The sequence below is a fragment of the Melospiza melodia genome, chromosome 1, assembly GCF_035770615.1.
Source record: "Melospiza melodia melodia isolate bMelMel2 chromosome 1, bMelMel2.pri, whole genome shotgun sequence".
NCBI classification, from domain to species: Eukaryota; Metazoa; Chordata; class Aves; order Passeriformes; family Passerellidae; genus Melospiza; species Melospiza melodia.
Window position 1 is genome coordinate 12,562,422 of NC_086194.1, and position 17,415 is coordinate 12,579,836.

A 17,415-nucleotide genomic window follows, 5' to 3' on the forward strand; every position below is an offset into this window, starting at 1 on the left:
TAAGGGCAAAAAAAAATAGCACAGCTATATCCCACATGTTTAAGCAACAAGAACAGCTCTGCAATGTAGGACTTTAATTAAACTGGTGATTATGCAAATTAAAAAAAAAAAGATGATCTCCTGAGCATCCAATACTTGAGTTCATAAGAATGGAAAATGGAGTTCAGTGTCCTTTCATGCTCATGGTTCTCAAACGTATTTAGCTGATACAGCAACAAAAGCATTTTATCCATTCTGAAGAATCAGGAACATCTGGGTCACGTGAGAGCTGGCTTAGCAAGAGAGGCAGAAAAAGCTGAGTTTAATCAAGTGAAGTCCAAGTGGAAATTATGAAGGAATTAGAGATGTCTCAAGAAAGAGTATTAGGATAGCTGCTCCTAAGTGAAATTATTTCTGTCAGTTTTTATTTCAAGACCATCATATCTAATTCTCAAAGAGTTTGCAAACACCAAAGTTACTTCAAGGCTTGTCAAAAGAACGGGGTGTATGGACCATTTACCTTCCTTGACGGCTCATATTTCCTTAGCAGAAAATAATAAACCTTGTGTAGACCCAAGATAACTAATCCATTGCTTAGATGAGTCACCCTGTATATTTTGTTGAAATGACAAGAGTACAGCCAGTCCCCTGGCTGGTTAGACATTAACCAGAAGTTAAATGCACAATTAACTTCAACCTCTATTAGCATTTAGCTCTGAAGAGATCACATTCCAATAAGTACCTGTTAATATTTTGTTTTTGTAAAGTAGACAGCTCTGCTTCCTGTAAGTCAAAGAGACACCTAGAGTAGGAAAGAAAACACAGGAGTTGCTACACAGGTCAACCCAGCAGACTGTTTGCTTGTTTACCATGGTGACAAGCTCCAATTGCTACACCAAAAAGTTAGCACAGAACTGCACCCAGAATGTAGCCTGTTCTTCAGGTGATTTTTTTTCCCTTTTAATTAAGAAGAGGATAGTGTAGAAGGCAAACATTCTTTCCATCCCTTCCAAAATACTTGTTAGCAAACTACCATTACATGTCTGAATATTTTCAGCCTCCAGGACCATTATTTTGAAACCCAAGTTTTCAGGTCTGGATTTTAAGGCATGCCATATCCCAACACAAGGAGATATTTTCTCCTCTGAAGATGGAGGTTAAGGAGTGAAAGATGTAACCCTCCAAAGCTGCACCAGTTTCAGTGGAAATAACTGTATGAGTCCTGTCTCTAACAGAAGAAGATTACAACAAATTAATTTACAAATCTTAGCTTTTCTATTTTCCTTTAGGAGTTGCTCAGATATTTTACTGGTTGTTCCTCTCAGTGTTGTTTGAGAGGAACACTCTGAAAGGACACTCTTGATCCTTGAGCAAAAGCACTGCAGAACACCAGGCATGAGGCTCAAACAACTCAAACAACTGCTTCTTCAGAAGCTACACCCAAAAACTGTGCTCTCGCTCTGAGCAGCAGGTCAGTACTGTGGGCTGCTGCTCCCTCATGGGAGAATTCCTCCTACAACATGAGCCTTGGTGAGATCAATGTCTTTAGGGTCTGAGGCAATTCTTTCCTTAGTCACAGGGTGAATTGGGACTAAGCTATCTAAGATAAATTCTATGGGAATCTGATTTCACACAAACCAGTGAAGAAAGCCACAGAACAAATGAGAAAGCTTTTCTTTATTGCTGTTATCTTAAGTCATAATTTAGTTATACCACTCAGAATGACTAAATATTTGAGTCCTTCAAAAGCAGTCAAACTCATCAGTATTGTTGAGATGTGTTTAGATGGCAGAAACTATATATTGTGCTTTTACAATTCTCCAGAGAATATACCACTATTGTGATTTACTCTCACAGAAAATCATTGCTTTGACCAGTGGCCAACAGGGAAGAATTTGATTTTTTTTTTCCCAGCAAACAAACACTAATTATACAAGTTAATCACCAAAGTGGGCTCAGGAGGTCATGTTTCACTGAATGAAACTACAGGAAATGTCCTTGGAATAACTACAGTCAATTAGATGAGTTTCAATTATAACATAAATGTCAGGAACAAGAAATGCAGATGGATACCCTAGATAAATCAAGAATGCAAGATAAAAAATGCTTTTGCAACCTGTTAAGGTTCAAATATTTTACCTTTCCTAAACAAATATCAGGTTTCTAAAATTAAGGTGGAATTAATGATGCTTACTAAGCCAAAATACAGCAATTCTTCTATCATGATCTTTTTATTTAATTTCTATTAAAGAAACATTGGAGAGGGGGTGTTTTTCCAAGGTTGCTACAAAACTCTTATTTTTGGAAAAAAACTTAGACCCCCAAGTTTTTGTATAATTATTAAAACAAAATAAAGGATTTAATATCATGAGAATTCCAGTATTTTTGAAACACTTTTCCATCCTGCCTTAGACAGAAAGGTAAAACACCAAAAGTTGTCAAAATTGTTCCATGTGTGCTCAAATGAGGAAAGGCTATTTTCAGGAATATAACACTTCGTCAGCCCACGAATCTTTTCTTGTACTAGATTTTTACTATATTAGAGAAGTAGTATCTTTCAATATATTCTAATAAAAAAGGAATTCTACAGCAGAATTTTTCCTGTAATTTGAAATGTCACAGCCACTGCATTTTAGAGTTAATCATGGTGAAGTATATTTCCTAACTAGTTCTATAATTTCCTATATGTATAATCACTTAAGAGTTAGGTCACAGACCCAATCTTAGAAAAGAGATTTCAGCCAATAAAAAGTGCATAGTTTAGAAGAAGTGTCCCGTATTCATAAATACTTGTAGTCAAATGTGGTAAGAGTATGAGTATATGATAGGCTTTAGGTGAAAACATTTTACAAAATTTCTTGGGAGCTGCTCAACTGTTTCAGTTGTCCTTGATGTTTCAGTGGATATGCAACAGCTTGATGTTTGCTGGGCCTGGGCTCATGGAGAACTCATCTATCCCACGCTGCAGTATCTGCACCATGCAAGGATATTTGGGACAGAAACTGGCAAGGGAAGACCTGCTGGGACTGCAGCTCTGTCACAGCACAGAGTGCCAGTGCACAGGGTTTGCTCCTGGCTCCCAAAGTCCCTCCCAAATAACACAAAGGGTGGCATGCCCTGGGTGGCTCACAGGCTGCATGGCATTCATTCTCTGCTGAATCACCACCAGCTCAGATAATAAAGGTCCCGCTGCTGTTTGCTCAAGGCTGTTGCCTCACTTTACAGTTTCTTCAGTACCCAGGGTGTAACTGTGGCCAAGTGGATGAAGTCCTGCCTGTGCACAAGTGAATCATTGCTGTGCTGTGCAGGAGGACGTTCTCCAGTGGCTCTAAGGTTAGGAAATACAATATATCTGACTTTGCTCTGCAGTTCTCAGAGTGATTCATGAGATCTTATCTGCCAGCCAACCCTCCCCTTTACCCTCAGACAAAACAGAGGAGGCAAAATTGGGTGTGTTAGGAATTCCTCTTGTACTAAATACTTTGGGAAATGACAGACAAATGCTCCCCTCTAGTGAAATGATTAGTGGACTAATATGTCAACTAAATGAGTAAAGCAAAAATGTGCTTGCATGTGTGCATGTGCATGCAGATAAACACCAAAATTGCACATCTTGCATCTAAACTGACATCCTCCATGCTAGAACGTTTCACTTTTCTTTGACTTGATTTATACGTCAGAGAAATACTTTGTTAAGAAGCAGTAGTGAATGGCTGAGTACAGTTAATACAAAAAACTTTCAACAACTTCAAAGTTATCTTACCAGTGCATTTCTCATTACTTATTTTTCTTCTGCTTTTGAATGTTCTCTAACAAGAAAAAAACAGCAGCCTGAGAAAAGCAAATCAACATCTTTTGTTATCATAGTGATAAATCATCTTTAATAAGGACTTATGTACTTTCCTGTTAAGCAAAACAAAAGATATTCCTAAATGCTACAAGATTCCACAAGCATTTCAAATACATCACCAAAAAAAAATAATTTAAAGAGAGAAAAAATACATAGGAGCTCTGACTACACTAAAAACATTTGGCTTGTCCTTTACATGGTGTATTTGGAAGTGCTGAGCTTGCAGAAACAAATTTGCTGATTTTTAGATTTTTATTAAAGCAGAAAGTAAAATAAAAGATCTTTTCTTAAAGAGTAGGAAAAAGATATTTTCTTAAAGGGTAAGACTACTCAAGAAAGAGTAGCCTTTCTTGAGAAAGACTATTATTATATATGAAACTGGAGGGGAACATTTTAAAGAATATTCAAAATGGACTTTTGTGTATTATTAATGACAAGACTTGAAAATGTTCCTTTTTGCTTGTAGAATATATACTATCACCTTACAGAGTCCTGGAATTGCCTTTGTACTTGTAATTTGCAAATTTTTATTCTGAGTATTATCCTCTTACTTCCTCATGAATTGTTATTGATGACTGAACAGTGAATACTAAAACTCTGTTTTGGGTTATAATTGATTGTATAAATCAAATGACATAATTTCTATTTCCTGACTAAATACACTAAACTCTTAACATCAGGTTATATGGTTTGGAAAAGCCTTTGAGGGCATGAAATTTCTTAGGGAGGAGAAGTAGCAGATAAAGAGGATTGAAATTTTTTTATATATTTTAAACCTCTTTTCTTTCTAGTCAGTGTAAGCCTTGCCTTAGGGATAGTTCCTAGAAAAATTAGACTACTCTAAAATTGCATGGCTGAGAGCACACCAGTTTAAATTAATTTTTCATTGTCAATCCACATAATGTAATTATATATGCCTGTGTGGTCTCTGTTGTAGAAAATGCAGAGGATTTTAGCATTTTGCATGAAGTACTGGAAAGTTTGACCTCTGCTTGTCTGAGACATTGTTGTCACCAGAAGAATTATTTTCCTTTGATGTTTACCTGAACCATTTGAAGAGGAGGACCAGGAAATGAAAGAGAGGACAAAGGGAAAACCTGCAAGGACATTTTCCATGGGAATTGGCATAAGAGAAGACATTTGCAGTCCATGGGGATATTTCAGGCTAATGCCCCTACATGGCTGATCCATTGAGTGCATTGAGTAGCCGGCCATGCTCACACTCCTCACTCATTGCATATTTTTGAAGTGTGAAAGGGTTAAAACTAACATTGCAATGGACTCATGTACAAACTTAGTAAATACAGATCACTGGCAAAGAGTTTGAAAAGTTTGACCTTGACCACTTGTGACTGTCGAGACCTACACTTTGGTGACTGAAGAGATTTTCTAAGGAACAAAAGAACGTAAAATACCCAGCTGTCAGAAGAAATGTTGAGGACAATTAGATGGAAAAACTTTTTGTTTTCTTCAGTAATTTTTTTTCAAATATCATTCCCACAACAGATCTGTGCTGGAGGCCTGAGACTTCTGTTCTGACAAATGCTTGGATGTGAGTTTAAATGTTCACTTCTGATGCATAACTACTGAAGGAAAATAGCATAGCATATCTCAGATGTTGGCTGGAAATCCATGAATAGAATGTAGCTATAAATTTATTTCATAAATACATAATAATCAAAGGAGGAGGATTTTTGCACTTTTTACTGCTCTGTATTTAGACAAATTCTAACTATTTTACTTTCAAAATCTTATTCTGCATTTTGAAGAGTGTGTCTGTACAAATTACAGAAAGTTTTGTATTTGTTGTTCAAGCCACGAGCCCGTGTGGATTTGTGACTGAATGTGTAGGATAAGGTCCCTACTTGTTTGGGTAGGCCCTAATAGATTTAGTTCTGATGCTTAGATCCATCGGAAATTTTCTGCCTAATTAGTAGTATTACAAACTGAATTTGCACTTTCAAAAATCAAAGTGTTTCCTCAAAATAGTAGTGGTTGTAAGCTACTTGTTAAAGGAAGTCAAATGGAAACATTTTCACTAAGGATGGAAGGCTTCAAGGAGAAACAGCAATTTCACAGGAGAGAGACTTTGATGGATTCTGAATTTCAAAACAGATTTCCAGACCTAATTTTCAAAGGACCATTCAAAAAAAAGCCATTTGAACTAGATGACACCAGAAAATACTTCTATCTTTCTAAGACATAAAAATTAGGTTTTGAGTGCAGTTGCAGTGAAAAAAAAAACAGTTTCTTGGTATAATACAATTTAATTCAATGGGTTTTGAAATCATCTCACAGAAACAAGAGCTGAAATGTGATTAAATTCCAAGAATCAATGAGAACAAGCTGCAGTAGAGCATCAAAACTGATTCTCCTCTTACTTGTGATGGTGTGGTTTGGCAGCTGGTGAATTCATACCAGGACCCTTCTTCAAGGAGCGCTGCTTTGAACTATTTTTTTCTTTTCAGAAAGAGTGTACAGGCAAAGACAGACATCAGTGCATTCCACGAATATAAATGTATTTATATCAGGGTGAGTCTTGGTACTTTTAATGTTTTTAAATTGTTAATATTGTTTTTATTTTAAGCTTCTGACATTCTCAAATCACAACCATTTCTGCAGAATGATATGAAATTAAGTAATCATATACTATGCACCTCCATTTAGAAACCATTGAGAAAAATAGGAACCATTTCTAACTTACCTTAACAGCCACACATCCTGCTGACAAATAGTTTCAGCACATTTCCCCCCACAAGAAATTCCCATATTTCTGATGATTCTAAAAGTATATCATACACATGCACCAGACATTTGTCCTAAGCAAGCACAAACCCCTTCGTTTTTAAGACAGCAATATTATCCTCAGTTTTACTGAGTAAATCTGGCTTGGAAGATTTTGTATTAGTGTCTCACTTCCTGAATTTGATGGTTCATGCGTACATATATTCAATTATCACAAGCATTGCTTTGTTAGCTAGAGCATCTTAACCCTTCATCCTGTGAGAATTTTTAAGAATTTTTAGGAGAAGCTGACCTTCAAGAAGTTATCTGCCCACTGTAATATGAAAAGAGCCTCAGCCAACTAACTTTATTAATTTTTTCCACATATTCTTCTTATATGAACACAACAAAACAGGTGCTGAAATTCATTTGCACCCAGCTCTCACAGCTACACTCTGTAAACTTACTTGAAATATATTAAACAATATATCATCACCATGAGTAAAACTGTTTGCAGAATTTTTTTTTTAATTGGAAAAAGAATATTATACTTTTTAAATAGAAGATATAACGTATTTGTTTGAAATAATGTGATAGGGTGTGAATGAAGTGCCATTAGAGTTGCCAAAAAATGTAGGATTTGGCAGGCACAGCAAAAAAATAACCATCAGCTTGAAATATCACTTTTGGCAGTACTCAGAAGTCATTAGGTTTGTATAAAACTGAGCCCTGCTACTATAAGCAAGCACAAGTAAAGTTTTGTTGAATTTGTTTGCACACAAAGTGACACTTTTTTTTTTGTTGCTCTGAAGTATAGGAATATTTTTGGCACACAGTACTCAAGCTAAACTTTTTTCATAACACCTTACCCACATCCATCTGAACCTATGAAGAAGGGCTGGAATTTCACTTTTTGACAGCACTGCCCTGAGTCCAGCAAAGCATGAATCCTAAAAGTCGTGCTGTGTTTCCAGGTACTTTAAACCATAAATCCATATTTAATTAGAAGTTCATGAAATACTGTAGAAGATAAGATCTCTGTTCTAAAAATGAAATAAAAACCTGGGCCTTTGGCTTTCTTCTCTGACTCTGGGCCATAATTTAATTAAAACTGCATATCATATGCTAAAAATCTCATTGACACGTCTTAGTTGAGGAATTCAGATTCCTTGTGGTACCTCAATCTGTGCTTTCTATTCTGCACTCATATTGTTCCATATTCTTATCCCATTTCCCACCCACCTGCATCATACACTCCTTCCTGTCTTGTTTCTCATTAACAAAGTGAATTCCTTTGAGATTTAATGCTATAATGTCGAAGTTTGAACACTGGCATCTTAATATCTTAATGGATATCTTACTTGACAGCTCTGTGGATTTCAGCTCTCTTCTTTAACAGCATATATTTGTGGGAAAAAGCTGGCATTGAATTTAAGTGCAGGGAGCTCAGGCAGGCTTGAAATGGAAACCTAGCTAAAATAGCTGTGATTTCTTCCTACTGCATTAGAAACTGAAATAAGCTTCAGACATTAAAAATAAAATAGTACATCAATGATGTAACTGGAACCCCATCCTTTATATCAAATACCAAAGTGTGATATTAAGGATTTATTATACAAATTTGTTATTGCATTTATAGCAAAGTTATGGACAATGATGAGACTGAGGTAGATTTTGCCTGTATGTCTGGGAAATTCTCTGTTTGGCTGGAGAAATATCTGTTCTTGAATCCATGAAATAGTTTTCATATTTTGGTAGTGGGAGTCTTAGGAGTGCAGTCACAGGAGTGAAGTTTAGAAACCATCTTTAAAAATCTTACAGTTTGCAAAGAATTGCAGGTACAATAACGTTCCCAGTCCCTAGAATAGAAAAGAGTAGTGGCATTTCATTTCAGACATTTTTCATCTTAGAGGGAACATCTTTAGATAGCAAAAAAAAAAAAAAAAAAAATAGATACTTGTGATTTCAAGCTGTTTCGAGAAACTACTTTGTGTTTTCAGTGTGTATGCATTTGTATCCCTTTTGCTGAGTGGGAATATGGACATGACAGGAGACTGCTCATTGACAGAAGACAGCTGGGAAGCTTGTGTTGTTATTATATATATATATATATATATATAAAATAAATATATATATACATATATATATACACACACATACATATATACACATATATATATTTATATGTAAAATATATATTATGATTTATATATAATTTATATAAAATTATATATATTACATATATAATATATTATATAACAGCTTGTGCTGTTATTTATTATCTATAAAGTTATTAATCTATCTGGGACAGTAAAATAATACTTTCCATATTAAGAAAGACTACTCATATATGAAGGTGATGTCATAGTCTTAATTTACATGAAATTGGCTGTTCATTTGGAACTGGTCTGTAAGAAGTCAATTCACATGGATTTTCCACATAATCACATCTACAGTGTTTCTCAGACACTGGACCCACGTGTATCATTTGCATGAGATATCTTAATATAAGTATTTCACAGCATATTTCCTCCTCACAGCTGTACTTCTGAAGTAGCACTTACACCTTCTGTTCTTGAAATATTGCACTTTCTCCCCAACAGCTGAATTCTGCAAGTAGGAAAATTCTGCCCACTCCCTCTCTCCCCTCAGTTTTCAGGCAGAATCCAAAGCCTTTTTATACTGATAAAAATCCATTCATTGACTCATGGGGCTTCTAACTGTACAACATCTTATACAGTCCCTGGTCAATATTTTACTGTTCTCTTCACACAGGGAGCCTGCCAGGTCAGATATTCAGGATTCATGGCACTCAAACATAACCTGATGGGTAAATCAGGAGGCAGACCCCATATTCATTCCAGTTGAAGCCTTGCTCAGTTTTGCATACACATATGCTCACAGAAATTATGCTGTAGTGAACTCTATGACAAAAATTCTTAAATATTTCTTTCAAAAATTAATGTGCTGAAAGAACTGGTGTGGAGACAGGAGCAAGCAGAAGCAGAGTCTGTCCCTGTTATCTAAAATCAGGGAAGGAATTGAATTGAAGAGAAAACCAGGAAAGGTAAGAATTTTCATACTGGAATAATCTCTGAGAATGTAGCAACAAAGATTTTGACCTTTTAGACATTGGGGTGCTTAAAGGTTAAAACAAGCATTAAATATGATGAATTTTTGTGAATACCACTGGATTAAGAGGCAAGAAATTAGCAAGGTAGTATAAGACAGTCTGGAAGCTTTGCATGCAGCAAGCTCTATTTACATTGGCAGGGGGATGGGGTTGTTATATAGGACACTTTTAATCTACATAGCAATTCACTTTCTGCTGCTAAGAATATCAGTATTTAGAGTTCTAGGTTTGGGTTATTTTGTAATAAAATCCATCATGTGAGAAGTAAAAAGCCATTTTGTTTAGAATTAATTGCAACACAAGGAGGCCCTCACAATGTTTCTGCTACAATGGTTTCAATACTTCTATTTTAAAACAGTATGCAGAATATAATTCTCATGTTTCACCACTACTGTCAGTGCATACTAAAATAATATTTTTCTGTGTTTTATTTTTGGTTCCATGGTATTTTCAATAACTACCTTATCATTACTTTTTTTTCTGTTTTCTTTGATTTTTATTCCATGATGCTATTTTTCTTCTGATGTACTCTCTTCACCTGTACAAGATGCATATTTATCTCTTCTACATGAGGGATTGAAATGGCTGCTATTGACTTGATATCTGTTTATTTCTGAGTAGGAAATCATCCCCTGCCTTTGGAATTTGATTAAAAAGGTTTGCTCAGGCACATGCAGCAATTTCAGCAGAAAGCCCCTGGGTTTCCAGTGACTGTGAAATGCAGGATCCAGTGCTGAGTGAGTTCTGCATTTTCACATGCAGTCATTGGGAGCATCCAGCCTTTGGAATGAAGTTCAGCATACCTTAACTCCAAGGACATAGACCCAGTGGGAAAAAATTGCAGTGCACAAACCCCATCTCCAGCAAGTGCCCAGCAAGGAGCTGAGGTTGGATGTTAAAGGGCTGAGGGTTAATTCCCTGCCCAGCTTCTCTCTGTGACTCTGGACATGCTGCTCAAGCATCCATAATGATAATAGGAGCTTGTTTCCAACCAGAGGTTAACTCGGCCACCATATAAAAGACCATCTCCTGGTGCTCCAAGGTGTGAACACCTGCAAAATTCTGAGACAAGGAGGCACAAGGATCACTGAGAGTGAAAAGATGACGGGAAAGAGAAAAGGCAGATGAAGTAGTTGATTCCATTCTTTAGAAATTATATTTGCCAAACATATCTTAATGTCTGAGATTTCTGATTTTATTGAGTTCTTTTTACTACAATCAGATGAGTGAATATGACCTTGTTGCAAAGCAAGCCGTTTTCAAATTTATTTTTTTTAAACCAAAGATAGCTACTTAATTTTCTACTTGCGCTAAAAACTCCTCTTTTCACGTCTTCTCTACTGTCTTGCCATATAATCAAAGCGAAGGAGTGAAAATATACCCAAAAAAGACAATCATGCCAAAGTGAAGGAAATCAAAATTTGGCATTTTATATAACCTACATTTTATATAAATGTCACAACTGTCTCCCAAATGCTTTTATAGAAGAAAAAAGAAAAGTGGACTTAAGTTCTTCTCAGGAGATGTCTTTACTGACAGCATCTGTGCTCTTCTGCGCTCACAGTGAGCAATGTGGCTTTGTTTTCCAGAGTGATTTGCTCACTTGCAGTCCAGCATTCAGCCACTTGGTATTTCTGTATAAAATGAAGTCTTACTTAAGCTCCAGTTTGCAAGTGAGAAGCAGAACTGGCACAGAAACTCTCTGTAGTCTGCAGTTGCATTATTCAGTAATTTTTTCCCAGTTTAAAGCAGACAGTTGTGCTATTTATCATAGCAAATAAAATAAGGAAGAATTAGTAAAAATGGGTAAATGCCTGTCATTCTCCTGCACATATCTAAAATATTTATTTCTGTGAATTTCATCACTTACTATTTGTGTCTCAGTTGTCTTTTTCTATGACTGTTTCAGAATGAGAACTTTCCTGTTCTTGTCTTCACAGCTCATAACTTTTATTACTAGGATCAACTCTCTTTCCTTCTCACCACATTTTAAAGAAACCAGATTTTTATGATGTGGTAAGTATTACTGAGCACAGTATAAGTGAACTCTTGCCAGAGATTTCATTATGACTTCCTTACATTTACATCCTACATTTACAGCACTGTGTTGGCTTCTAAATTTATCCCCAAAGTTATCTAGGCATTCATGGACAGAAGACCACTATTACATCAAAATTCTTATGAAACTGCTTTCCTCTGCTTCATTTCTACACTCACCTTGGTTTAGGCGTTTTTTATTTATTTTTTTTTCTCCATTTACAAACATATATGCAAGGAACTCAGCAAAGTCACAAGGTGTTTTTCTTTCCTTGTTTTTTTTTTTTTTTTTTTTTTTTTGTTTTTTTTTTTTCTGTAGGATATTATTACATCAAGAGACTGTGGTAAGAAATTACCATCTGATCTGGTATTTGTGTCCTACACTGAGTACCTGATAAAATGAACCAAGTACGTCACCAGAAGATGGATGATTTTGTGGATAAGGCTCAATCCCCCCCCAATGAACTTTATAGCGCATTTACAGGCTCATTGTGGACTGGTATATATTGCAGAAAACGTTGTGCCATGAAGAAATCCTGGGATTAGTGCCAAACCAAGGCTGCACGTCCACAGGAAATAGAGCAGTGCTGGGAGACACATCGCCTTGAGAGCCAGAGCAATGCAGGTGTGCTGGTCAGAGGAGAATGAGCTCCTCAGCAGGGTGCCCCAGCACTGATGGAAATATCATCTCCCACATTTGAAGCTTGCCTGGCTTGAGTCCATCCAACCCAGACAGTCTTGAACATTCCTTGTTCTGTCCCTCTTTCAGGGACTTTTTGCAGTGGTTTTAAACTGTTTCTATTATTGTGCTTCTTATTACTCTCTTGCAATGTCGATTTTTGGAAAATTGATGGAAAAATATTTCCTTCTGCCTGTTCAAGTTGGAATTGATCTATCTAGAAATTCTTTTCTTTTTTATATATTCAAAGAGAGCCATGCATTGTATAATCTAAATATTACTTTGAAAGAAATAATAAATATAAATCAAAATACTCATAGGCTGAGGGTAAATAAAGTCGGTACTACACTGTGAATTGGTGGTCAAAATAGCCTTGGTAATCAGTAAAACATCAGGAAAAAAAAACAGAAGAAAATGTGTGTATTTTTAAATAGATGCTTTCCCAGTTTTGCAAGACAGGAAACAAAACAATATGATGGAATATAGAAGCAATAAACTATGTTATATTTTAACTTAGTTTTTATTTTGTTACCAAGAAAACAACTCACATTACTGCAATATTTAAGCCATTACATGTTTGATTGGTGTTTTTTCATTTGTTTGTTTTTGGGTTTTTTTTTTTTTCCAAGAGGTTAGATAATTCTTTAAATATAACAGGCTGAGAAACTTTGCTCAGGCTGTGCTCTAGCTGAAAAGGCATCACAGAATATCTTTCCATGAAAAAACTGCAGATAACCAAGGTATTTCCTTTGCAATCTGTACTAATTTCCAGACAAAGCTTCTTATAATATTTTAGCCCTTTTGAGATTCAGGGAATTTAAAAAAATCTCATCTAAAAAAATCTTGGAATGATAATAATAATAGTAGTCATCATAACTAAAAAAATACATGTTACATGCATTTCTAATACAATATCATGATAGTACTTAAAATAATTCATTTAAAAAAATCAATTCCTCTCTTCTCAGTAAGAGGCCTCAGTAAAAGTTATCTTGTTCACCTTAGAGAAGGAATCCTTGTCCTTACTGTCCTTAGCTGCCTTGTTGTTTTTTTTTTTTAAACCAGCAATTTCACATTTTTGTGTATTACAGTGCAGGTTGAGATGCACCTCAAAGACCTTTTCAAGCCTCCTGAGCACCCAGCAATGGTCAAAGCCTCAGTGGAGGACACAGAGCACTGCTAAATATTTCCTCTCTTTCCTGCAGGATAGCCTGCTTGATATGAAACAAAACAGGCTGAAGGCCAAGAGACCACTTTGCCACTTTACAATATAATTAGCTTATTATTACTCAGCAAAGCCAGCTGCTTCAATTCAAACCACTGCCACCCCTGCACAACCCCTCCCCCTCACCCCAATTTGCCCAGGAGGGCCAAACTGGGCCAACTTTACTGAAATCATTGTCAGGCACTAGGAGCTCACACCCTGTGTGTCATTCAAGGCTTGTCTCTCCATCAGTATAATAACTACCTCATGGGAAGTGTTCTGGTGCTCACAAGGCATGACAAATCCTGAGTCACCCACACCACTTCTTTTAGTACATGAGTATTTGGGCATTGCCTTTTCCCCTGAAGGTCTCTCTTCTAGGTTGAGTCAAACTATTTTAACATACAAGATGTGAGACCAGCTTTGCTTTTCATATGCTTGCTCAAAATGCGACCACCAATCTTGGGGTCTGAGTTGCGCTAGTCTTTGCTCATGCAATGAAATAATATTTCATCTTCTTTTCTAAAATATACTGAAATTTATTGAACAACCCCATGTGGCTGAGGAAAACCATACTCTTACCTACTATGTTTAGAATTTTATAAAGGGGAAAATTATTTCAGTGCAATAGAACTGCTGCTCAGAGATTTAGAATGTGGTCTGATGAACAACTACCCACAAACCACGCCATTATCATCTCAGCTAAGCAAGGCATTTGGGCTTTTCACAGCAGAACAGCAATGGTAATTGATTGCAGGTGTAGCAGGCACTGGGCAGCACTGGGATGCTTCACTCCTTCATCCTGCCTCAAGCAGCAGGAGGATGCTTTGGGCTGGTCTGTTTGGCAGGAACTGAACTCATGGCATGTTTGGAAAGCAACAAACTCAGAACTTGGAAGATCTTGTTTTTGCTAATATTTCTTCTATGACTTATAAAGTTTGTAACTTTTCCTCTCTCAATAGGGGTCTACTTTATTTAGAAATATGCAAATAAAAGTTTAGATTTGTAAAATGTAGAAGGTGTAGGGAAGTCTTGGGTGTCTGAAGGAAAGGAAAAGGAAAAGGAGAAATATAGGGAGTATTTGACAAGGACTGACAGAGGGGTGTGAGGAAATTATAATGGAAAATCAACTTTCACCATATTTAAATAGTGTAAGGTCCACTTGAATTCTTTGCCTATGTAGGTCCTTCTTAATGGTATAAAAGAAACAATGCTTTGGTTTGTTTGAGAAACAGAACTGACTTCATTTAAGGACTAATATCTCGCTTGAAATAAACATCTAAAATGTAATGAAATATGCCATTCATGTAATGAAATACTTTCTTTAGTCTTAAAAAGCCTTCTTTTACCTTAAAAATATCCAAAGAATACAGGATTTTGACATAAAAATGAAAATCTTGCCCTAGAAAATGAAAGAAATGAGTTGAGTTAAGCAATTTACTTCTGAAGAACAGTAGATGAAGAATAAGGGATGTTTCTGACTCTCATTTGGGCTGGCTGATGGCTGTATCCAGTTGAAGCAAACAGTTTGTGATGAGTTAGTTTCAGGGCTGGAAGAACAACTTTTCTCACACAAAAACGTTTCCTGATTTTGGTTAAAATTTTCAATTGTATTTTTGGTGAGTGAATTAACACAGAAAAAGACCCCACAAATCTATTTAGTCTTCCAGTGAGGTGTGAGCTGCGTGTGCTACCTCTGCTCCTCTGGGGATTCTTTGGAATGCTCACCAGTTCAGAGCCCTGAGTAGGATTCTTCTGTCATCCCTGGTAGTGCACACAGGTCAGCACCATCTCACCTTTTGGTCAAAGAGGGATATTTCCAGTTTAATAACAGCTTTGTGTCCAGCATTACTGGGACCAGTGAAGCGTTGTGGTGTGACAGTGAAATACAAACTGACCTGCTCTAGAGAATGGTTTCTGGATTAAGTAAAATGGCTGGGAGGAAGCATGCAAAGAAGAACGAGAGAAATCAAAAGGTGTGGTAAGAGGCGTACTTGGCTAGGTCCTGATTAATTCCTGCTAAAACCAACAGGGATTTTGCTTACTAATTTAATAGAACTCGAGGAGGACTTCAAGAATTGAAGGGTCACAACAGTAAAAGCAAAGAAAGGGAATGGAGGCACATTAATATCTGATGCTGCTCGGGAAATTTGATGAAGATGAAACAACATGGGCAGAAGCATTTGGAGTCTTACATGCTTTGGCTTTGTGAGAGAACTATGATTATAGGGTATTTTATCTAGGACAAAATGAGAATACAAGTCAGTACACCACGTAGGGGAGATGTAGTTAGTAAATTGTTACCATGTAGCAGAGAATGAATAGAGAAAAAGGAGGATTCTGCAGGCTGGAAAACATAATTCTCATACATTTGTATGCTATAGCTCATTCTCCTTGTATTTTAGCAAGCTGGTACTGAACGTAGAATGGTCACTCATTTGCAATGCCTGCAGCTGCACAAGGGACAAAGTTGTATTATAAACTCTAGCTTTACATGGTTGGGCTGTTTTAAGGTTTCCAAGGACGTGGAAGGTGTGTGCACTCCTGCAATCACCACTCCTTGTGGCCTGGCAGGGAGATCTCTCCATTCCTGGGTTTCCCAGCTGTGTCTCTGGGCACAGGTCCCTGGAGGAGATCTGGATGTGCAAGCTGGTTTGCTTTCTCTGATCCTGGCAGGATGAAGCACGCAGTGTCACTCTGGTTCTCCCTGACCCCCTGCTCCAGGTGTGACACCAAAACAAGGCTATATTGACTAGCACACAAGGCTAAGCCCTCAACCACATGACTTAAAGCAAAAAGTTATATGTAAGATAAACAGATAGCAAAATTTTCTCTCCTGCTTGAACAGCAGCTCCCTTGCTCAGCTGGTTCAGAGTCCCTCACCAGTCATGACTACAAAGGCCAGGGATCCAGTTTGAGCTACATCTGCCAGGTGGATCCTACGGTCTCCAGACCAACTCCCATTCCAAAATCTTTTTTCCTTGGAGTTATACTTCAGGTACAAATGTCCACGACTTTTTCTCTAGGTTTCATAAATATTTAGCCACTGCAGGAGTAGACTGTGAAAATGTAATTGAGAACTCTTTTAGGAATTGGTACCACAGGTGTTCTTGCTCCAAGTTATCAGCCTTTGCAAGCCCAGTTAAGGCCACTAAAACACGTCAATTGCATGTTATACAAGACAGTTGTTTTGTGCGTTTCATGGTGCTCTGGATTTTGGTTGTGGTTGCAGCCTCCATTAGAGACTACAAAATATCTAACCCAGTAAGGGATGATGAGAGATGAATTGACATACACAGTTGTATTAGCTCAGGTTGTAGCATCATGCTAGAAGGGTTGATTCTGGGATCCCCCCTGGATGAGTGTTTAATGTTTAAATGCCAATATAAAAAGCTCTGGCAGAATTCAAAGGTTCCCAGTCCTCAATGTCCTGTGAGTTTTTATACCTCCTCTGCTGAAGCCCAATGACTTCAATGTCAGTTTTTCATCTGTCAAAGTTGCTATCAACAAATATCAAATTTGTTGGTCTTAAATTAAAAAGTTCTAATGTAACTTTAATGAAAGATTTAGTCAGTGCTTGTTACATTTCTCTCAGCTGTTGTTGTGCAAGGCATTACAGAAAAGAACTCTGTTTGTCAAAAGACTTCAAAATCAGAGAGAAAATTAGTACCCAAATTCTTTCATTGATAAATTGCCAAATTCTATTTTGTCATGGACGTTGGGAATTGTCCTGATTTACTGAAACTAAATAAAGATGGAGGACTTCTTGGAATGTTTGATAATACTGTCAGCAAGTGAACTTCACTGCT